The 23,899-nt window shown below is 39.2% G+C and overlaps 1 protein-coding gene across 3 annotated transcripts in view; it reads right to left on the reverse strand.

The window, feature by feature from the left end:
• Positions 1-23,899, reverse strand: part of LOC132822966 (rho GTPase-activating protein 18-like) — a 143,912-nt gene that overhangs the window by 98,768 nt on the left and 21,245 nt on the right. Inside the window, exon 1 of one of the 3 annotated variants that reach the window (XM_060836426.1) lies at positions 5,899-6,020. The exons of the other annotated variants lie outside the window; for them this stretch is intronic. The gene's annotated coding sequence lies outside the window, so the exon portion shown is untranslated. Of the gene's footprint in view, positions 1-5,898; positions 6,021-23,899 lie in introns of those variants that run through there. 3 annotated transcript variants of the gene reach the window in all.

A 23,899-nucleotide genomic window follows, 5' to 3' on the forward strand; every position in this document is an offset into this window, starting at 1 on the left:
ACCAGAAAGGTGGATTGAAGTGTGTATACTTCAATGCCAGAAGTATAAGGAATAAGGTAGGTGAACTTGCAGCGTGGGTTGGTACCTGGGACTTCGATGTTGTGGCCATTACAGAGACGTGGGTAGAACAGGGACAAGAATGGCTGTTGCACGTTCCAGGGTTCAAATGTTTTAGTAGGATCAGACATGGGGGTAAAAAAGGGGGAGGCGTGGCATTACTTGTCAAAGACAGTATCACAGCAGTGGAATGGACGATGGAAGAGGACTTGCCATCTGAGGTAGTTTGGGCTGAGGTTAGAAATAGGAAAGGTGAGGTCACCCTGTTAGGTGTTTTCTACAGGCCTCCTAATAGTCCTAGAGAAGTAGAGGATAATATTGCGAGGATGATTCAGGAAAAGAGTGAAGGTAGCAGGGTGGTTGTTATGGGGGACTTTAACTTCCCAGATATTGACTGGGAGAGCTATAGCTCGAGTTCATTAGATGGGTCGGTGTTTGTACAATGTGTGCAGGATGGTTTCCTGACACAATATGTCGACAGGCCAACAAGAGGGGAGGCTATATTGGATTTGGTTCTAGGTAATGAACCAGGCCAGGTGTTAGACTTGGAGGTAGGTGAGCACTTCGGGGACAGTGACCACAACTCGGTGACTTTTACTTTAGTGATGGAGAGGGATAATCGTGCGCCGCAGGGCAAGAGCTATAGCTGGGGGCAGGGAAATTATGATGCAGTGAGGCATGACTTAGGATGTGTGGATTGGAAAAACAGGCTTCAAGAGAAGAACACTAATGAGATGTGGGGAGTGTTCAAGGAGCAGCTACTGCGTGTCCTCGATAGGTATGTACCAGTCAGGCATGGTGTAAAGGGCCTTGTGAGGCAGCCGTGGTTTAGTAAGGAATTGGAGTCCCTTGTGAAAGGGAAGAAGGCGGCATATGTAAAGATGAGGCGTCAAGGTTCAGTAGGGGCGATTGAGAGTTATAAGGTAGCCAGGAAGGAGCTAAAGAGGGAGCTAAGAGAAGCGAGAAGGGGACATGAAAAGTCTTTAGCTGGTAGGATTAGGGAAAACCCAAAGGCTTTCTATAGGTATGTCAAGAATAAAAGGATGACTAGGGTAGGTATCGGTCCAGTCAAGGATAGTAGTGGGAAGTTGTGTGTGGAGGCGGAGGAGATTGGAGAGACATTAAATCAGTACTTTTCATCAGTATTCACTCAGGAACAGGACACTGTTGCTGATGTGAATATGGAATCACAAATAATTAGAATGGATGCCCTGGAAATATGCAGGGAAGAGGTTTTGGGAATATTGGAAAGGATGAATATAGATAAGTCTCCTGGGCCTGATGGCATTTACCCCAGGATCCTATGGGAAGCTAGGGAGGAGATAGCAGAGCCATTGGCCTGGATTTTTATGTCGTCGTTGTCAACGGGAATAGTACCAGAGGACTGGAGGATAGCGAATGTGGTCCCATTGTTCAAGAAAGGGAGTAGGGATAGCCCTAGTAACTATAGGCCAGTGAGTCTGACTTCAGTGGTGGGCAAAGTCTTAGAGAGAATGGTAAGGGATAAGATTTATGAACATCTGGGTAGGAATAACGTGATCAGGGATAGCCAGCATGGTTTTGTGAAGGGCAGGTCGTGCCTCACAAACCTTATTGAGTTCTTTGAGAAGGTGACCAAGGAAGTGGATGAGGGTAAAGCAGTAGATGTTGTGTATATGGATTTTAGTAAGGCGTTCGATAAGGTTCCCCATGGTAGGCTAATGCTAAAACTTCGGAGGTATGGCATTGAGGATACATTAGAGGTTTGGATTAGGAATTGGCTGGCTGGAAGGAGACAGAGGGTAGTAGTTGATGGATTATGTTCATCTTGGAGCGCAGTTACTAGCGGTGTACCACAAGGATCTGTTTTGGGACCATTGCTTTTTGTTATCTTTATAAATGATCTAGAGGAAGGACTTGAAAGCTGGGTAAGCAAGTTTGCGGATGACACAAAAGTCGGTGGAGTTGTGGATAGTGAGGAAGGAAGTGGTAGGTTACAGCGGGAAATAGATAAGTTGCAGAGCTGGGCGGAAATGTGGCAAATGGAATTCAATGTAGCTAAGTGCGAAGTCGTTCACTTTGGTAGGAATAACAAGATGATGGATTACTGGGCTAATGGTAGGCTACTTGGTAGTGTGGATGAGCAGAGGGATCTTGGTGTCCATGTACACAGATCTCTGAAAGTTGCCACCCAGGTAAATAGTGCTGTGAGGAAGGCATATGGTGTACTGGGCTTTATTGGCAGAGGAATTGAGTTCCGGAGTCCTGAGGTCATGTTGCAGTTGTATAAGACTCTGGTGCGGCCTCATCTGGAGTATTGTGTGCAGTTTTGGTCGCCATACTATAGGAAGGATGTGGAAGCTTTAGAACGAGTGCAGAGGAGGTTTACCAGGATGTTGCCTGGAATGGTAGGAAAATCTTATGAGGAAAGGCTGAGGCACTTGGGGCTGTTCTCATTGGAGAAGAGAAGGTTTAGGGGAGATCTGATAGAAGTGTATAAGATGATTAGGGGTTTAGATAGGGTAGATACTAAGAACCTTTTACCGCTAATGGAGTCAGGTGTTACTAGGGGACATAGCTTTAAATTAAGGGGTGGTAGGTATAGGACAGATGTTAGGGGTAGATTCTTCACACAGCGGGTTGTGAGTTCATGGAATGCCCTGCCCGTATCAGTGGTGAACTCTCCTTCTTTATGGTCATTTAAGCGGGCATTGGATAGGCATTTGGAAGTTATTGGGCTAGTATAGGTTAGGTAGGATTCGGTCGGCGCAACATCGAGGGCCGAAGGGCCTGTACTGCGCTGTATCCTTCTATGTTCTATGTAAGCAAGGACATTTTTCTTTAGAGCATAGGAGACTGAGGGGGAATCTCATAGAAGTGTATAAGATCATGAGAGGCATGAACAGGGTGAATACACAGTCTTTTTCCAGAGTTGGGGAATCAAGTACTAGAGGGCATCAGTTTAAGGTTAGAGAGGAAAGAATAAAAGGAACCTGAGGGCCACAGAGGGTGGTAAGCATATGGAATGAGCTGCCAGTGGAAGTGGTTGAGATGGGTACATGAACAACATTTTAAAGGTATTTGAACAAATACATGGTTAGGAAAGGTTTAGAAAGTTATGGGCCAAGTGCAGGGAAATGTGGTTAGCATCGACGGACATTTGTTCAGCAAGGTCCAGTTTGGGGTAACGGCCTGTCTCCATGCTGTAGGACTGTATGACCCTGTGACTCTATGCCTCTAGTTCTTATGTCCACAAGATAATTTTATGCAATAGCATGGATAAGCCAGAAGATATTCTGGTAAAATAAAAAAGATATAAATGTCTCAAAAACCTCTTCCGCCTGACTAGAGTGAGCCTCCAAGTTACCAAAACAACATTTGTAATCCTGGGTTATTTGCAAACTCTTTTTTTTGGTCAACAAGCACCAGCAAGATGTAAATGCTGGAAACACGTAAGGTCCTCCAATTCCTTAAAGATTTCTGACAGACATGCTACACTGGTGCCCTTGCTGAATCCTTCATCAACAATACCTTGGGGATTAACATTAATCAGAAGTTTAATTGGAGCAGTCCTAATAACATTGTGGCTACAAGATCAGGTCAGAGACTTGGCATATTGCAGCGAACATCACATCTCCTGCCTCCCCAAAGTCTGTTCACTATTTACAAGACACAAGTCAGGTGTGTGATGGGATACACTTCAGATTTTGGATGAATGCAGTTCCAATCACACTCCAGAAACTCAATAATTATCCAAAACAAAGTATCTTTACTTGATCATCATCAAACACCTTAAGCATTCATATCTCAGCCAATATCGCTGAGTGACAGCAGTGTGTGCTAACCACAACCGGCACTGCAGCAATTTGCCAAGGCTACCTCGATTGCACTTTCCACAAGATGAGCATGGTGGCTCAGTGGTTAGCACTACTGCCTCCCAGCGTCATGGACCCGGGTTTGAGTCCACCCTCAGGTGACTGTCTGTGCGGAGTTTGAACATTCTCCCCGTGATTGCATGGGTTTTCTCCAGGAGCTCCAGTTACCTCCCACAGTCCAAGATGTGCAGTTCAGGTGAATTGGTTATGATAAATTGCCCATAGTATTCAGGGATATGGAGGTTAGGTGCATTAGTCAGGGGAAATATAAAACGATAGAGTAGGGGAACAGGTCTGGGTGGGATAATCTTTGGAAGGTCAGTATGGACTTGCTGGGCCAAATGGCCTGTTTCCACACTGCAGGGATTCTATGATCTCTGACCCTTGGCATCCAATGTAGACAGCTGACCACATGGGCCATTGTATGAGAAGGAAGATAATGGAGAACCTTGGATGGGAAACTGAATTAAGTACTCCTCCTCCTCACCCATAAATAGTATTTTGAAGGCACTTACCTACTCTCTGAAACTGCCCTTGACTCATTTCATCTGCTAGACATTTCCCCAAGCCGCATGCTGTAAAATCTCCAGAGTAAGTCAAGATTTTCAGCCTCAGGAAAATTTTACATTGTAAATCTGCTGCTTGCCCTCAATGCAGTCTCCATAATTCTAAGAAATATAATAGAATATGGGGAGAAAGTGTTGGAAGCAGGTTGGGGCTGGGCTTGATGCCTTCAACATTTTAACATCTAGATCAGAAGCATCCTAAACAGTTCTATGCATAATTCAGATCACTAAGCCTTCACACATTTCCAAGTGAATTCTCCCTTCTGTAAATACCTCTACTAACCACTTGAGACCTCATTATTTTTCCTCTTGGATTAAAGAACAGCATAGTTGCAGGGATGCATCGCTGAGGCTGCATAAGGTTCTAGTCAGATCGAAAGATTGTGGGCAGTTTGGGACCCTGTATTTAGGGAAAGATGTGCTGGTCTTGCAGGCTGTTCAGAGAAGATTCAGAAGAATGGTCCTAGGAATGTAGAACTTGACATCTGAAGAGCAGTGAGGAATCTGGATCTGTATTTTGTGGAGTCTAGAAGACTGAGAGGGGAATCACATTGAAACTTACAGAATGCTGAGAGACCTGGATGAATGGACATAAAGAAGATGTTTCCACCAGTAGAAGAGACTGGACCAGGCACAGACACAGAGTGAAAGAACAACCTTTTAGAATTGAGATGAGGAGGAATTTCTTCAGCTAGAGGGTGGTGAATCTGTGGAACTCATTGCCACAAAAGGCTGTGCAGGTCAAGTGTTTGAGTGTATTTAACACCAAGATATATAGAGCATTGATTAGTGGGAGGATCAAAGGTTTGAAGAGAAGGCAGGAGAATCAGATTGAGAAACATATCACCTGGAATTGAATGGTGGAACATACTCAATGGGTCGAATGTCCTAATTCTGCTCCTATAACTTATAATCTTATAACAATTCATCATTGAAAATTTACCCTCATGAATCAAACTTATAGAGAATGCAGTATTCAAATAAGCAAAAAAATAAACAATTGAGCCATTAGCAACAGATTAAACAGCACATAAATATAGGGCATCTAATAATCAGTTATGTATATTAAAAATAAATGGAGCAATGCAATAACATGTCTACCTGAGAGGACAATCCTTCTTCCACTTCATCAAAATCTCAAGTTAACAGTGATGTTCAAGATATTAATACAATAAAAACTATTTGACAAAAATTGAACTGTAATAGAAACTGATACTGGAAGTACACCAAAGAAATCAGTATCAAAAAATAAAGTTAAAAATCACACAAGACCAGGTTATAGTCCAACAGGTTTATTTGGAAGTATTATCTTTCAGAGCACTGCTCATTCATCAGGTAACTAGTGGGGCAGGATCATAAGACACAGAATTTATAGCAAAAGATCACAGTGTCACACAATTAAAATGATATACTGAACAAACCTAGATTGCTGTTAAGTCTTTCATCTTTTAGAATGGGTAGCAGGTTTCGAAAACTTTCCAGGCTCGTCCAACTTTGTAAATTGTTAATGACGGTGTTTTTACAATAAATTTTGCAGATCAGGAAGTAGAGCAGGCTGTCAAATACATAATAGCTTCCTGTATTCCAAAAATACAAGGCATTATAGAAGACAGGCTTTAGAGATAGCCAATCACAATTCCAACACAGTTCTTTCAAAGGAAGTTGTGAATTAAGAAACATGTTATTTTTATGCTCCTTGCTAAATGAATCATATGGTATACTTACATGCAGGCTGCAAGTAATAACTTGCCATTGCAACACAATGAAACCCTGCAGAAAGTTAACATCAGCAATGAGGAAAAATGTGTCCGCTCTGAACCTTGAGCCATTCATTTGATCATTACTCCTCAGTTCAATGAAAATCCATCAGAATGGCACAAATACTGTGAGCTTTGGAGCATAAATTGCCTGTTATCTCCTTTCATCTTCAATTCCCTTTCATCCAAACTGATCAAAGAAGCAATATTCTACTTTGAATTATGACTAAACCTCTCTAAAATAACACATTGATTAAACAAAATGTTAATTTTTGGAATAATGCTCAATCAGATCAGGTCCAAACTCGATGCAGTGGGCAGCTGGCAAGGCTAGGCGTCATTTCACAACTGAAAATGAACAAATATTATTCAACACATAATTCATTGGAACAGACAACCTAACAAATTTATTCAAGATTAAACAGAAGCATTAAAAAAATGTTACTCTGTTTTATATTGTGATATTTGATCTCTGAGGCTTTGTGCTTCGGGTTCTATATGAACCAGAGCAGATAACCCGTTTACTGAATCCTGTTTTAAGCAAACGTTCTCGTCTTAATTCTCACAAGGCAGTCTGAGGTTCTTGCTTTCTCTCTGCAACTTGCAAGAGATAAGATTCAACATACATTCTTTGAGTATAGGAGTCAGGAAGTCATGTTGATGTCGTACAGGACATTGGTGAGGCCTTTTCTGAAATATTGTGTCCAGTTCTGACCATGCAGTTATAGGAAGGATATTATCAAGCTGGAGAGGGTTCAGAAGAGATTTACCAGGATTTGCCAGGTATGGAGGGTGTGAGTTACAAAGAAAGGCTGGATGGGATAGGTTTTTTTTCCACTGGAGCGTAGGAGATTGAGAGGTGACCTCATAGCAGTTTATAAAGTAATGAGGGGTATAGATAGACTTAATGGTAGTTGTCTTTTCCCAAGGGTGGGGATTTCAAGACAAGAGGGCACATTTTAAAGATGAGAGGAGAGGCTTAAAAAAGATACGAGGGGCAATTCTTTTACACAGCAGTTAGTTTTCATGTGGAATAAAGTTCCTGAGAAAGTGCTGGATGTCGGTACAACTACAGCATTTCAAAGACATTTGGATAAGTACCTGAATTGGAAGATTTAGAAGAATATGGGCTAGGAGCAGGCAGGTGGGACTAGTTTAGTTTGGGATTATATTCAGCATGGACTGGTTGAATCGGAGGATCTGTTTCTATGCTGAATGACTTTATGACTCTATAAGTTACTAATTGTAATAGGGATCCAAGAAACAGAAGTACTGAGCAATAGTGAATAAAAGCACGTCTTCACGTGAAATCATGTCTACCAATAAAATAGTATTATAGAAATAAAATAACTACAGGCAACCAGTTTGCTCGTTCCTGTCTGGTAGGAAATAAAATTGAAAAAGAAAGTAACACAGTGATGTAGTATCATCGCTGAGTCGTGCTGATTAATCTGTTAGAACTGAAATATAAAATGATATTGCTTAGTTTAGTGCTCTCCGTGCTAAGTATGAAACCACACAGATTAGGAAACCTTTGCAGGGAAGTATTCTCACAAAGAAATTGAGTGGATCCACCAACATGGATCACCCTTGGTATATTTCAAAGTTTACACTACACTTCTCATGTCGATAGAATAAAAATAATTTAAATACCCTCCCACAAGGGCACCAAAGGGTCGGAATCCATTTCAAATTCTTTGGTTTTATTTATTAGATAATATTTATCATGAAGGGCAAACTATAAACTTTTAATGTAAACCTGATGAAGCACCTCAGAGTGCCACATATTACTGTATATGAGAAGAAACTGAATTGTATTTCATGTAATATCAAATTTGTACTGTAATGTACGTTTGAATGTTATGAACAAGTACATTTTTGCAAAAGAAAACTCTTTCATTATCTGTTTACACTAACAACCAGATTTTGCCTTATCAATTATTATGTCTATATATTTATATTGGAGCTATTTAAGTACATTTGTCATGTAATATTTGCCATGTTTCACAGACAGAAGTGCCATGATACCAAAACTCTCAGGAGAGCGATCAAAACCATAAGAATTTACCAAAGACAGTCCCTACTATAAATATGACACAGGAACTTACATAAATGTGAAATATAGAATTTAGAACGGATTTGATGACTTTCAAATGGATATTGGATTATGGCTAAGTACCCTGGTCCAATTATTCCAACTACACATTCAGGTCAGTTAGACACAATAGCTTGCAAGGATAACAACAGAAAGTTTGCTATTACCTCAATTAGTTGATAATGTGGAAAGCCAAAAATTAGACCAGAAATGGGAGCTCTGGTAGCAGCAGTTACAGTGCTAAAGAGTAGCTTCAGATTTTTGTACATGAATAAGCAGCATCATTATATCAGCAGTTTTCTTTAATATATTGCAGGTCTAATAGCTGATGATATTCTGGTGAGACAAAGCATGGAAGAAATACCAGAGTCTGATATAATGATTAAAGCATTCAATGCACATTTCAACCCTAAAAATAATTTAGTTGCACAATGGGTGAGATTTAATCAGTAATGGGAACATTTAAGAAAACCAACAGGCGCCTTTGTAATGCATTTATAACCTAGCACAGTGCTCTTGATTCTGAGCTTTGAAGAATAAATTACTTAGAGACCATCTATAGTAGTTGATGTGAGAGATGAGAAGTTAATCAGATTTTCTTTGGTCTAAAGAGGATTCAATTTTGGAGCGGACAATCTAATTCATTACACTGGCAAGAAAAAGAGGTTTAAAATCAGTCAGTACCACAAGGAAACAGAGGAGATTCTCTTGATGTGTTTTGGTTGCTGGGCCAAAGCAAGTACCTATAAAACCAACAGGAATCCAACACCATCAACTATATTCAGAAGTAAAGATGTAGCTCCAGAATGAATCACAGGCACAGCAAATGCCCAGCAAGGGATTCCGAATGCTATAAAGGTGGCCAGTTGGGACACTTTAAAACAAATTGTAAGGTAGAAGGACGGGTAGTTTTGAGGAGGCAGGAGGCTGCAGACAGACTTGGACAGGTGAGGAGAGTGTGCAAAGAAGTGGCAGATGGGATATAAAGTGGGAATATGTGAGGTTATGCAGTTTGGTAAGAAGAAGAGACACAGACTATTTTCTAAATGGGAAAGACTTCAGAAATCTGTTGGGAGTACTTACAAAAAGTGCTTTTGGGTTCTGTATAATGGATGTTGTTTTGTTTTGGAATTTGCAAAAGTGAGTTGTGGGATTAATGGGATTATATGTTTTTGTCTTTTATTGTTCAAACAAAATCTGCAACATTGTGTGCTTATCTTTCAGTAAAAGACAACCTCACTGGTATACAAAATATGATCGATCAAGCCAGGTTTTGATCTGGGATCAGACTTGTCCAATAATAACACCAGTTGACCATAGTTCAAGGCTTTGCTATTTTCATTCTTCAATACTGTTAAAATAGGACCCATATTTGATTGGCCTTCCCTATTACCTATCAAACTTATATCCTTTTTTTTGCAGTTCATTTGTGAGGACTCTCAAATCCCTCCATGTTGCACTTTTCTGTTCATATATAGTGAAAGTATACACTCATTAACCTCAGAACATTCTTTTATACATTTAAAAAGAAGCAAAATGGCTTTGGTATAATACCTAAAACACTTCCCTGATGCATTACCAAACCACCACTCATACCATACTCACTCCAGAATCTCTGTATCTAATATTTTGGTATGTTTAAGTAACTTGTAGACTGGGACAGCAGATAGCTGCAGCATGGATGTATCATGCACCTGAGCTTTAATGTACTCAGTTTTAAGTAACCTCTTTAGGATTTTATCCTGACACCTCTGGTCCACGACTACTTGTAACTCTTCACTCTAAGGTAATCTAGTTCATAACACATTCTTCCCTTTACATAAGCAAAAGTCTACACATCCATCTTTTTTTCAAAGACTACTCCAAACTCAAAATAAAGCTAACAAAAAACTCTCTCTCTAAACTCTGGGTATTTCTTTTCAGCTTAAAAAAAATCTCTTATCCTCTACTGAAAACAACAAATGTTGGAGATCACAGCGAGTCGGGCAGCATCCATGGAGAGAAAGCAAGCTAACGTTCTGAGTCTAGATGACTCTACATCAGCATGTTTGGTTTTCAGTTCAGATTTCAGTATCTACAGTAATTTGCTCCTCTTCTGTCCTCGAAACTGGAGGTTGTTTATCTTATTAGGTTGTACACAACAATGTACACAGAAACACATCAATTCTAAAACCACACCTCAAAACCTGCTTTAAAAGAAATCACTATGGCTACAGAAATATTTACAAGTTAATTATTAATATCAGAAGCACAGAAAACTCATTGTTTACACTTAAAAACCAGAAATCAAACTTACAAGTAATATTAAAATATATATCCATCCCACAGTTAACATGCATCAACATGTCACATATGCTAGTTATGCACTCTTCCACAGCTACCAGCATGTGCAGGAGTGATTGTTCCTCAGGTTCTAAAAACACTTTTCGTTTGAATATGTGCTTTCAAATACCGGAATGTTTACCTGCATTGCAGTTGCTACTGAAATCACTCTCATGATAACAACAAGAGGCCTCTTCTTCCCCTCTGCTTCACCAACTCATCCATCCTCACAAATTCTAATTACAAAGTTCCATTTGTCCTTTCCTCAAATAAGGTTAATTGCTATCGTATAGCAGGTAAGTAATTGCAGCACAAGGAGACTCTGCAACATTACATGTGCCATTTCCAAGTGCACGCAGGAGTGCGGTATTGCTTTAATACTCTTTCTGCTGTTACCCTGCAGTTACTTGTATGGAGTCTATGTAACTAATGACTGTTGAGTGATTTATAAGTGGAAAAGAGTGTCAAGCATGTTTACATTATGTAGTTTGCGTGCATACAAATATTGAGTGAAAAATAAACTTTTCAACAAGGGTTCTCAAATAATTTTTTACAAGGTTAATGCTTACTTTTTCCTTCTTGGTACAGTTATGAAGCTGAGTATTTTTCATGCCTTTGGCATAACCTTACTGTTGATTTGAGCTACTTCCTGCCATGCTCTAAGTACCTTGATGATGTTCCTTACTGACAGGGAAACAAGGCAATCTTTCTTTGCTTCCTCCCTGCAACAGCTTAACAATGGCCTCAACATTAGAGCAGACTTTCCTGGTGTAATTAGCTACTTACAGGCACCATGATGCAAATGATTATTTTTCAGCTTGTTATAAAGTCCCCCTTGAAGTGAATTTCACTTCAACAAAGAACAAAAGGTAAGAAATTACTTCTTGGAAGCCCTTCAGGATATTTGGTCAGAAGTTGTTTGTCTTTAAAATACTCAACCAGACGCAGGTAATGTATCTGTTCCACAGGCTTTCTCAAGCCCCCAAGTAGAACCAATCTCTTGAAGCAGCCCCAGGCCTTTAAGACCTACAGCAATGGTTTTTTCCTATATGTTTGTGAGTCTTCAATTAGGGGCCTCAGCTTCCATCACAGAAAATATGATGAATACCGATAGCAAGTCTGGGTGCAGAGAAGTTACATTAGGTGCTATTTCAGTGCACTGCCCAGACTTATGCTCACTTTCATGAATGCAAGGCAGACTGGCACTTAATTGGTGGCAAAGGAGCTGCAAGTGCAATTATGGACATTCAGCGAGGAAAGAACAGCCTTGACTGTGATACCCTTATGTTCAAACAGTCAACCAAGTTATAGATTGATGAAGGCAGAGGTGTGGACGTTGTCTATATGGACTTCAGTAATGCATTCAACAAGGTTCCACATGGTAGATTGGTTAACAAGTTTAAATCACATGAAATACAGGAAGGACTAACCATTCAGTTACAAAATTGGCTAGAAGGCAGGAGACAGAGGGTGGTGGTGGAGGGTTGCTTTTCAAACTGAAGGCTTGTGACCAGTGGTGTGCAGCAAGGATTGGTGCTGGGCCCACTGCTTTTTATCATTCATATAAATTATTTGAATGTGAACCTAGGAGCGGCACCAAAATTGCTGGTGTAGTGAACAGCGAAGAAAGTTACTTCAGAGTACAATGGGACCTTGATCAGATGGGCTGATGAGCCGAGGAGTGGCAGATGGAGTTTAATCTAGATAAATATGAGGTGTTGCAGTTTGGAAAGGCAAATCAGTGCAGGACTTAGACACTTAATGGAAAGGTCAAGGGGAGACCTTGGAGTGCAGGTTCATATTTCCTTGAAAGTGGAGTCACAGGTAGACAGGTTAGTGAATAGGGTGTTTGGTATGCAAGCCTTTAGTGGTCAGTGCATTAAGTATAGGAGTTTGGAGGTCATGCTGCAGCTGTACAGGACATTGATTTGGTCACTTTTGGAATTCTGCATTCAATTTGGTCTCCCTGTTATAGTGAAGACATTGTGAAACTTGAAAAGGTTCAGAAAAGATTTGTTAGGATATTGCCAGGGTTGGCAGGTTTAAGCCATTGGGAGAAGCTGGATAGACTGGGGCTAATTTCTTTGGAACATCAGAGGCTGAGGGGCGATGTTATGGGTGTTTATAAACTCATGAGGGTCATGGAAATGGTGAGTAGACAAGGTCTTTTTCCTCAGGTAGTGGAGTCCAAAACTAGAAGGCACAGGTTTAAGGTGAGAGGGGAAGGAAGGGTTGAAGGAATATGGGCCAAACGCTGGCAAATGGGACGTGATTACTTTGGGATATGTGGTTGGCATGGTCAAGTTGGACCAAAGGGTCTGCTTCTGTGATGTACATTTCTGTGGCTCAGTTAGCTCGAATCACTTGAGAAATGTTTCATACATTGTACCGGAAGGTAACAGGTACTCCGGAAAGTAAATGCCTGTAAGAAACAAATATCTTCAAGATAACTGGTGTAAAAAAAAAGAAGAAATAAGAAGGAAGAAAAACTGAAGATCTAAGAAGCTATCAGGTAGAATTTCTGTACAAATATCTGAAACTAGAGCATTCCCAGGAAACCTTTCGTAAGCCGGAAATGGTGTAAAGTGAAGGTGCATTATTTAAATGGGAAAAAGTATCGCTGATTTTCATAAAAGTTCAAATCCTCTTTGGATTCACGAAAACAGATCCTAATGTAAGTATTTTGTAAAAGCGAATTTGCATAAAGTGAATATTCGAAAAGCAGGGGTTAGCTGTACTAGTTGTAAAATTGTAGCGATATTAAATCTCATTCAAAGTGAATCTGATGAATGATTGTTACCTCAAGATGGTCTCAAATCCTTTGCTAAAATGCAAAGTCTCATTTCAGAAACACCAAACTCATCTTAAATTGCACATTTTTGTTTGTTTAAAATTAGATCCTGATCACTTTGGCATAAAAATTAAGTTAAAGCTAGTTTGCAAACCTAGTTCAGTATTCAGGATCTCTTAAAACTTGTATCTTCCAGTCAGAAAAAGTACCCTAGTTCATACCATATTCCTCTGCACATTGTTTGTAGGTAGGCAATTCATGCTTGTATAAGGAATATCAACAGCAGAATGCAGGACAAGCACAAAGGGTTAAATTTCCTTGAAATATCTGGGCTCTTTGGGATTCAATCACATTTTTGTCAGTGGCATGTCATATTGTACAATCTTCTGGGGAGTGGCTAGTTAACAGTTTGGGAGCAGGTAGCCATACATGATGGGTGTCAGCTTGCAACAGAAGTACTCAGAGGTAGCAATGAGTTTGAGATCAACTCTGAGGCATTTCTCTCCAAATACAGTAATCCCTTTTCCCAAAGCCACCTCCCACAGAGCTGTAGAATTGCCAGGTTATCTGGTAACCCAACGTTAAATTGAATAGTCAATTTTAAAAGATAGCAGCTTCTCATTGGACACTGGAAATGTCTTCTGTATCTTTATTTAAAGATTGGTCAAAAACCAACGACTGTTTATTGATGAATTTAGAATGGAGTTGTGGTCAGGAGAATGCTGTGGGTCAGACAGGATAATTAAAAGGTGGTTTCCCCAAACAAGTTTCTGGAATCATCAATGTTCCAAATGCTGGGTCAAATCAGCCTCTGTACACTCACCAGTTTGTTATCTGCAATAACTGAGTATCACTGTGTAGAAAAGTATTCGTAACGTAAATACAGACAACCTACTGTTTACTTTTGGAGCTATTTACATAAGACATGATTGTCTGCAAACAGAACAAATAAAGAACAACAGTAAAGTCAACCATTCTAAGTACATCACAATTCTGTGCACGAAAAGTGAAAGAGTAATGGCTGGGTGGACTTTACTTCCCAAAGGGGCTGATGACTGAGCCAAAAAGATGAGTAATATTAATAGAACTGATATTGTATTGTTGCTTAGAAATTATTACCTTAAATATTAACAGAGGAAACCTAACTGGGGCAAAATTCAATAGCCCCCATTGTGTAATTAACCTGTGCCTCTTGTTCTCATGGTGGCACAATGCCAACATAATGGTCTATTAATTTGCACGATTGCCATGCATTGCCAGCACTATAAAAACAGTGCTCCTCAACTGAGAGCTAATATTTCTGTGAAGCAAACTCTAGTTAAGTCTAGCCTGCATTACTTAAAGTAAGCCTGCATCTTTTAAAGAGAAAGCACATTCTTGGCTTAAGAAGGTGCTGGAAATGTTTGTGGAAGAGAGTCTATACAGTAAGAATGATTTATGACACAACAGGGAAGAGAGCACATTCTCAGGTTTTCAGAAACTATACCACATGACTTTGTACCCTGGGTACAAAGCACAGAGGAGGAAAACTGTCAACAAGGAATGAGGAGGCTGTACAGGCAAACTTTACAACGGTGGGAAAAGAAAGCAATCTTAATCAATACCTCAAAGTCAAGCCCAAGTCCCTGCTTGCAGCACCACTACAAGTTTTACAACTTCACGAGTGGTCTAAATGTATCATCAAATGTCCCAATGGAGGAAACAGTGGGTCACTATTATTGGAGCAAGCCCTTCTGATGGCTAATGGCTGGGCTGAAATGATCAAAGACAATGACAGTCTCATACCCAATCCTCCTTTTCACATCACATTTCCTTCACATCCCATACTCTCTTGAATTAGCTAATTGCATCTACTGAAAGCTTTTGTTTTTCTACACCCCTACGTGGCTTTCTTTCAGACATTTAAGAACTGCAACCTGGCCTGGTGGTAGGGAAAAGCAAGAGTTGCATAAGCCAGAAGAAGAAGTAAAACATAATGTTATGTATTCAGACGCTGGGTACAGGCTAGAGGACAAAGATTGGGGAAGTGTCAGCAAGCCTGGACTTCGGTCATGCATGACTTTTGCTCCAGAAGGTTTTGATGAACACTACAGTTAGGAAGGCTATAGAAAAGGATTGCACAATGCAACATAATTAAACAAAGAACTGCAGGTACTGAAGATGTGAAACAAAAACAGAAATTCTTGGAGAAACGGAGTAGGTCTGGTAGCATTTGTGAAGAAAACTGATTAATGCAATGCTTGATGTCAGCAGTGGCAAGTTGTTGGAGAGAATTCTGAGGGACAGGCTGTACATGGGTTTGGAAAGGCAAGGACTGATTAGGGATAGTCAACCTGATTGGTGCATAGGAAGTCATGTCTCACAAACTTGATTGATTTTTTTGAAGAAGTAATGAGGATTGATAATGGCAGAGTGGCAGACGTGATCGATATGGACTTTAGTAAGGTGTTCGACAAGGTTCCCCATGGAGACTAGTTAGCAAGGTTAGATCTCATGGCATAGAGGGAGAACTAGCTATTTGATACAGAACTGGGTCAAAGGTAGAAGACAGAGGGTGATGGTGGAGGGTTGTTTTTCAGACTGGAAGCCTGTGACCAGTAGAGTGCCGCAAGGATCGGTGTTGGTCCTCTACTTTTCATCATTTATATTAATGATTTGGATGCGAGCATAAGAGATATAGTTATTAAGTTTGCAGATGTCATCAAAATTGGAGATGTAGTGGACAGTGAAAAAGGTTACCTCAGATTACAATAGGATCTTGATCAGATGGGCCAATGGGCTGAGGAGTGGCAGATGGAGTTTTATTCAGATAAATGCGAGGTGCTGCATTTTGGGAAAGAAATCTTAGCAGGACTTATACACTTAATGGTAAGGTCCTGGGGAGTGTTGCTGAACAAAGAGACCTTGGAGTGCAGGTTCATAGCTCCTTGAAAATGGAGTCGCAGGTAGATAGGGTAGTGAAGGAGGCGCTAGGTATGTTTTCCTTTATTGGTCAGAGTATTGAGTACTGGAGTTGAGAGGTCATGTTGCGGCTGTACAGGATGTTAGTTAGGCCACTGTTGGAATATTGCGTGCAATTCTGGTCTCCTTCCTATCGGAAAGATGTTGTGAAACTTGAAAGGGTTCAGAAAAGATTTACAAGAATGTTGCCAGGGTTGGAGGATTTGAGCTATTGGGAGAGGCTGTATAGGCTAATACTGTTTGCCCTGGAGTGGTCTGTTTCTGTGCTGTACATCTCTATGACTCTATGGTCCTTTGGTAGGCCTGCAGATAAGCTTACATGCTTCGTATTTAACTATTCACTTCTTCCAAATAAAAGGCATTGCTATATGAAACCAAACAAGCCTTAACAATGCCTGCTTTTATGTGAGGTATGTGAAACATTCTTTGTTCTGGCCCTAAGTAAGCCTACCTTTGTTTTTTTTTACAGTACATTGGTCATTGTATTAGTACCATTTCCTGCTGTTGCCCTGAACTTGCTCTCACTGTCATTCTTTCCCTGACCTTCACATCAGGGCACGACTTATACACTTAATGGTAAAGTCCTGGGAAGTGTTGCTGAACAAAGTGACCTTGGAGTGCAGGTTCATAGTTCCTTGAAAGTGGAGTCACAGGTAGGTAGTCTAATGAAGTATGCTTTCTAAGAAAGATAGATACTAAACTAAGATAGTTTAGAATGCTTCCCTTTATTGGTCAGAGTATTGAATATAGGAGTTGGGAGGTCATGTTGTGGCTGTACAGGACATTAGTTAGGCCACTTTTGGTATATTGTCTGCAATTCTGGTCTCCCTCCTATAGGAAGAATATTGTGAAACTTGAAAAAGTTCATAAAAGATTCACAAGAATGTTGCCAGTATTGGATGGTTTGAGCTAGAGGGAGAGGCTGCATAGGTTAGAGTTGTTTTCCCTGGAGTGTCAGAGACTGAGGGGTGACCTTGTAGAGGTTTATAAAATCATGAGGGGCATGGATAGGGTAAATAGACAAAGTCTTTTCCCTGGGGTGGGGGAGTCCAGAACTAGAAGGCATAGGTTTAGGGTGAGAGGGGAAAGCTTTAAAAGAGACCTCAGGAGTGACATTTTCACACAAAGGGTGGTGCATGTATGGAATGAGCCACCAGAGGAAGTGGTGGAGGCTAGTACAATTACAACATTTAAAAGGCATCTGGATCAGTATACGAATAGGAAAAGTTTAGAGGGATATGGGCTAAGTACCGACAAATGGGACTAAACGTATTTAGGATATCTGGTTGGCATGGATGGGTTGGACCAAAGGGTCTGATTCCATACTGTCTGTCTCTATGACTCTATGGCCCATCACTGACATTTCTAACCAAAATTGTGCATGTGTTGTAAACGCCAGTGTAAAACCAAAATGGCATTCATAGTACTGGAAAACCAGGCATTAAGGAGCCGAAATGTTATGGCCCTCATCTTTGTATAAGAATTCTCTGCTAATCTATTTATCATTTATTTTAAATGAATTTGTGCCTCAGTATAAAGTAAATAAAGGAATATCATAAATAGAAGAAACATGTATCAACAGTAATTTCCAGCTTAATACTTTACTAGGAAAGTGTCAAGCAATAGCTGATATGAATAAATATTGCATACTTTTCTACTGCTACCAACAAAGTCATGTCTCGTAAATAGACGCAGATAATTTTTCACAGCTGCTCTGCAGAACATTGAAACATATTCAATTGAAGTTTTTATGTGTTGGTGATGAGCTTTAATAGCAAATATTTTACTTTTCCAGTTGCTTAGAGTGTTTTGTGTTTTATTACCATACCAGTATACAAACTACAATTGAAGTTAAAAGTTCTGAAGTACGAGGAGGCTTAGAAAATCTATCAGGTGTACAAGTAACCATTGAAGGTCTCTTGTAAAGTTACTGCAAATAACAAAAATCGTAACAAAGTCAACAGTGAGGGGATAACATTAATTTGCTAATTGAAATGGAAATTGTTTTTAAGAAACTGGACAGAGTTTTTGATCAGGTAACATAGTGATTTGATAAGAATAACATAGTTATGTGGCACATAAGGATTTCTAAAAGGATTTTAATAATATTGAAGGAAAAGGCTTATTAATAAATTTGAAGCCCAGGGAATAACATGAAACATGATATTAAGATATAAAGTTGGCTGAGTGACAGGAAACAGAGAGTAAAAGTGAATAATTTTTTGGACTGGAGGAGGTTCCCACTTGGGAATAAAGGCCAGTGTTCGGAGTTAGATCAGATGAGACCTTTTCTTGATACCTACACATGTTAACAACTTACTCTTAGGTATACAGTACATAATTTCAAAATGTGCAGATGAGACTAGACTTGGAATTATTATGTACTTTAAGGTCAGCAGTGATAAACTTCAACTTGACGCAAATAAGCTGATGGAACAGACAATAAAGATGCAGTTAGTTTGGAGAAGTGTGGAGTGGTGCACATTGGTAGAGAGAATGAAGAGAGACAATAGAAAATAAGGAGTGCAATTCCAAAACTGGTGAAGAACTTGGGGATGTGTTTGCACAGATCCTTGAAGGTAGCAGGGAGTTTCAGCAGCGTCTTTTAAAAAGATTTATGGGATCTTGGGTTTCAAAAATGGAAGTTTGAATACAAAAATACAGAAATTATAATGAACTATCTTAAAACAATGGTTTGGCCTCAACTGGAGTATTTTGCACAATTCTCGACAACGCACTTAAAGACAGATGTGAAGGGTTTAGAGAGGGTGTATGGAAAATAAAGAGCATGAAAGCAAGGGAAGAAATAAAGCATGAAGATGACTGGCAAGTTGTTGCCAAGGGGTCTGTGGAAGCAGGATGGGATAAGAATAGTGGTATGCTCTTACACCAATTAGCAGAGTAAGGTTAAGGCTGAAAGGTCACTGTGGCGAGATGAGATAACAGTTTTAACAGTCTCCCTGTTAAGTATCATTATGACAGGATTGAGACCATAAATATTTGGGACATGACATTAGGAAAATATTAAGGAGGGTCTGGAATGAAAGACCATTGTTGCAAAAGCTGACACTAAATATCTAACTGTGATATTAGAATAACATTAAGTAAAATGTACAACTAAAGAGATGATGGGAACTAACAACACTTGTTTATTGTGTAGCTAGAGTGATTAATATAGTTGGACATGCTGATAAGCTAACAGAAACATGATGAAAAAAATATTTAAAAACTACAGACCTTGAGGTTCGTGGGCATTCGAGAATCTGCTTTCTTAGTGTCACGGTTTTTTGTTTGCAAATAAAAGATGTACTTCTTGAAGAACTCCCTGCGTCTCCTGGTGATTCTCTACATGTTTTCCATGACAGGTGTGGCACAGATTTATGGGAATGGTCCCAAGGATGAGGGATTGCAGTAACATGGATAATAGAGAAACTAGGGTTGTTCTGAGAGAATAGAAGTTTGGGAGTAGATTTGAAAGAGTTGTTCAAAATCATAAGTAGTCTAGATAAAGGAGGTAGAGGGACACTTTTCCTATTGCAAGAAGAGTAGAGAATCAGAAGACATTGATTTAAGTGATTTTCAAAAGAAAGTGTCATGAGTGATTGGTTAGGATCTGGAGCACAGACTGAGCATGTAGAGGAAACAGGTTCAGTAATGCTTTCAAAAAGGAATTTGATAAGTGCCTGAGAGAATATTTGCTGTAGAGAGACAAGAAAAGGACAAGTAATGGAACTAGATGAATTGTCTCTACAGAGAGTCAGCAAGGGTGTAACAGTCTGCGTGACCTCCTTTCATGCCGTAACCATTTTATAGACTATTTATACAGAAGCAGAAATAACAGAAAAAGGAGTATTCTAATAATAGCACTACAGCTGCACTATCTTTTCAGTCTAATTCCTGCATTTGTTCCCTCTTTCCAAACAATGTTACACCCAAATTAGTTTTTGCTCCCTTTCCACAAACTCATACGTCTACATATGCAGAGTTTACAGAAGTTGATGCAAAGCAGTTGGACAGGTTCTAATCACAGTAACTTCCAGATTCTCCATAAGTGCCCATGTGTGAACAGGTTTGTATTACATCAATGATTCTAAGGAGTTAAACCTTGCTTATCAGGTTGCATGGTCAGGTTAATCATTTCTCCTCAAATTCAAATTGTGACTCACAATGTTTAAATGCAGCAAACATTTCATTTAACTTTAAATCCCAGGCAAGTCAGTACAATACTATGCTTTTTTTTGCACGACTTGAATTTTCTTTAGTTTGAAATTTGACAGATTTGCATTTAGCCTAAGTGCCTCATCAGCAGACCAGTACAAATTAGAACACCAATTTCTGTTAGTGCCAGCAGCTTGAGATTATACATATTTATGGAAACATTGTCTTATACTCTTTATACAGATTTTAGTTTTCCATAGTACCTGGTTTAAACGAAAATAGAATACTTTCATGCTAAACAGAAAATAAACTATACACTTTGGTTCATCAAAGAAAAATACAGCCAACAGAAGATGTAGGTTTGAAAGGTTTAGAAGGATACTTTCAGCCTTTGAAATTACTCAGTGCAATGAAACAAAAGGTTATAAAACACATTTTTGATAAGTTCCTTTACTTTCACCTTCCCCATTATTGTTAAAATAATACAGGCTAGTGTTTATTGTCATTGCAAATGTAACAGTGAGGCTTAGATCAGGTTCCATTTCATGTGCAGATGTGATGACCTCATGAACATGAATTTCTGTCAGTAAGCACTTTCTTAAAAATTTCGGTTGAGTCTCCCCATTAGAGGAAGTATTTATAATAAGAAAACTGCTAACTGCATTTTCTGATTTGAAGGGTCAAATAGGAATACATCTGACTCAGAATTATGCCACCAACATCCCACAAGCCTTAACAAAGATATGAATACAGTAATGGTGGCATTCATCATGAAAAACAGAAACCATGCATTGCAAATATTGAAAATCCATTCCCTGAACTGAAAATGTACAGCATGACTATCAGCAACCATATAAACAAAGGACAATCAACATTTTAGCCTTGTTGAAGGCATTAATCTTTCTTTCTTTTCCATTTTAGATGCTCACCTATTTCTTACGTACAGTTAAAGTTTGTTATAATACAATTGTGGAAATACAAAAAGCAAAAATGCTGGACTGTGTTAATTAAAACAAAACTTTTATATTTTCTTACCTTTACAAGCAAAATGAAGCTTTAAATAAAGATTTACCTCTTTTGGAAGTCGTGAGACCCCAGCAATATATGCAATTTTTAAAATATGTTGAACTGCATTATAATGGATTTCCATTACATTTCCAATGTTTGTTACTGATCCTTATATGACATTGGTAAGTATGAATTATCCTTTAATCTACCTCTCTCAAATAAGATTTGTTAAAATGACTTGCAAGCAAGTTGAATAGCCTATAATTTGCTTTTATGCCGCATATAATGCAGTTAATGGTTCAGGACAGTAGATACAACAATTGTTCGACTACACCCACTTGGCCAAGACAGAACCCCTCATGCATGTGCTCTTTCAGCAGTTACAATTTATATATTTAAACAAAGAAAGTGGCAGAATTGCCATGTAAAAAGCATTTATATGTACAGTCAGTAGATTTCTAGTGAAAAAAAGTCTGTAGGTCCACCAGACTCCGGGGTATTTTTCAAAGCAACTTCAACAGTGGATCAAATTCGCACTGCATGTGACGTCAAATATATGTAGACCCAGCCTCCTCATGGTAGTTTCACACCATTGCGTTACAGAAGCAGATCAAGTCCTGTTCCAAAATGATGCGTCAACTTTACCATCAACATTATAATTGTTGAGTGCACACAACTTAAACATCAAAAGTTAAAATAAATCTATCAGTGAATGGACAAATTTAATGCGTATTGCATGTCTATGTCAAATACACAAGGAGACAGCAATCCTGCAACAATGAAAGAAACAGAACTCATATTACAGGACACTTAGAACATAAAGCATAGAACACTACAGCGCAGTACAGGCCCTTTGGCCCTCGATGTTGCACCTACCTGTGGAACCAATCTAAAGCCCATCTAGCCTACACTATTCCATTCTTGACCATATGCATATTCATTTAAATGCCATTAAAGTTGCTGTAGGCAGTGTGTTCCATGCCCCGACTACTCTGAGAAAAGAAACTATCTCTCACATCTGTCCTATGTCTATCACCCCTCAAGTTAAAGCTATGCCCCTCGTGCTAGCCATCACCATCCATGTAAAAAGGCTCTCACTGTCCACCTTATCTAACCCTCTGATTATCTTATATGTCTCAATTAAGTCACCTCTCAACTTTCTTCTCTGATGAAAACAGCTTCAAGTCCCTCAGCCTTTCCTCATAAGACCTTCCATTCATACCAGGCAACATCCTACTAAAGCTCCTTTGAACCCTTTCCAAAGCTTCCACATCCTTCCTATAATGCAGTGACCAGAACTGTAGTAATACTCCAAATGGGGCTGCCCCAGAGTTTTCTACAGCTGCAACATGACCTCACGGTTCTGAAACTCAATTCCTTTCCCAATAAAAATGAACACACCGTGTGTCTCCTTAATGACCCTACCAGCCTCAGACACCGAGATCTCTCTGCTCATCTACATTACCAAGAATCTTACCATTAGGCCAGTACTCTGCATTTCTGTTATTCCTTCCCAATTGAATCACCTCAATCATTTCCACATTAAACTCCATTTTCCACCTCTCAGCCCAGCTCTGCAGCTTATTTGTGTCTCTGTAATTTACAACATCCCACGTCACTATCCACAACTCTACTGACCTTGGTGTCATCTGCAAATTTACTAACCCACCCTTCCATCCCCTCATCCAGGTCATTTATATAAATAACAAACAGTGGACCCAAAACTTCTCTGAAACAGACACTGTGTTAGAACCTTATGGAACATTTATCTAATCTAAAACAGATAAAAAAAACAGTGATTTGCAGAAAAGAAAGAACCTAACATATTTATCACTGACTATCCATTTCATGTTAAATTACAGATTGCAAATTACGGTAATTTCTTCATACAAAAAACTGATTAGTTGTTAAAAATTAATATTAATATTGTAGCAAGTATACTGTGCTGAGTAGAAATATTGATCAAATGCGAAAGTCAGTAGAATATTGGCATGTTAAGAAACTCCGTAGTTATCAATACAAAGGGTAAGAGACAAACTTATTCTTTACAGAACAATCAATCAAAAGAAATTCTCCCAATCAACCAATGCAGAATTAAACAACATAACATGATAATTAATTTTGAAAAGTATCAATCAGCATTTGCAATTCTGTTCCAGAAGGATGTAGACGAGCATTTGCCTTTATTGCATGGTTACGTTTATTTTGTTAAAACAGAATAAATCAACTGTTCATGGACCTAAAGGTGGATGGAGGCAAAGTTTTCACCCATTTATTAGTCTGTTAGTTTGTCTGTCTAGAAGCAATATATCACAACCCAATGGATCAAT

Source organism: Hemiscyllium ocellatum, chromosome 15 (genome assembly GCF_020745735.1).
Source record: "Hemiscyllium ocellatum isolate sHemOce1 chromosome 15, sHemOce1.pat.X.cur, whole genome shotgun sequence".
Lineage (NCBI taxonomy): Eukaryota > Metazoa > Chordata > Chondrichthyes > Orectolobiformes > Hemiscylliidae > Hemiscyllium > Hemiscyllium ocellatum.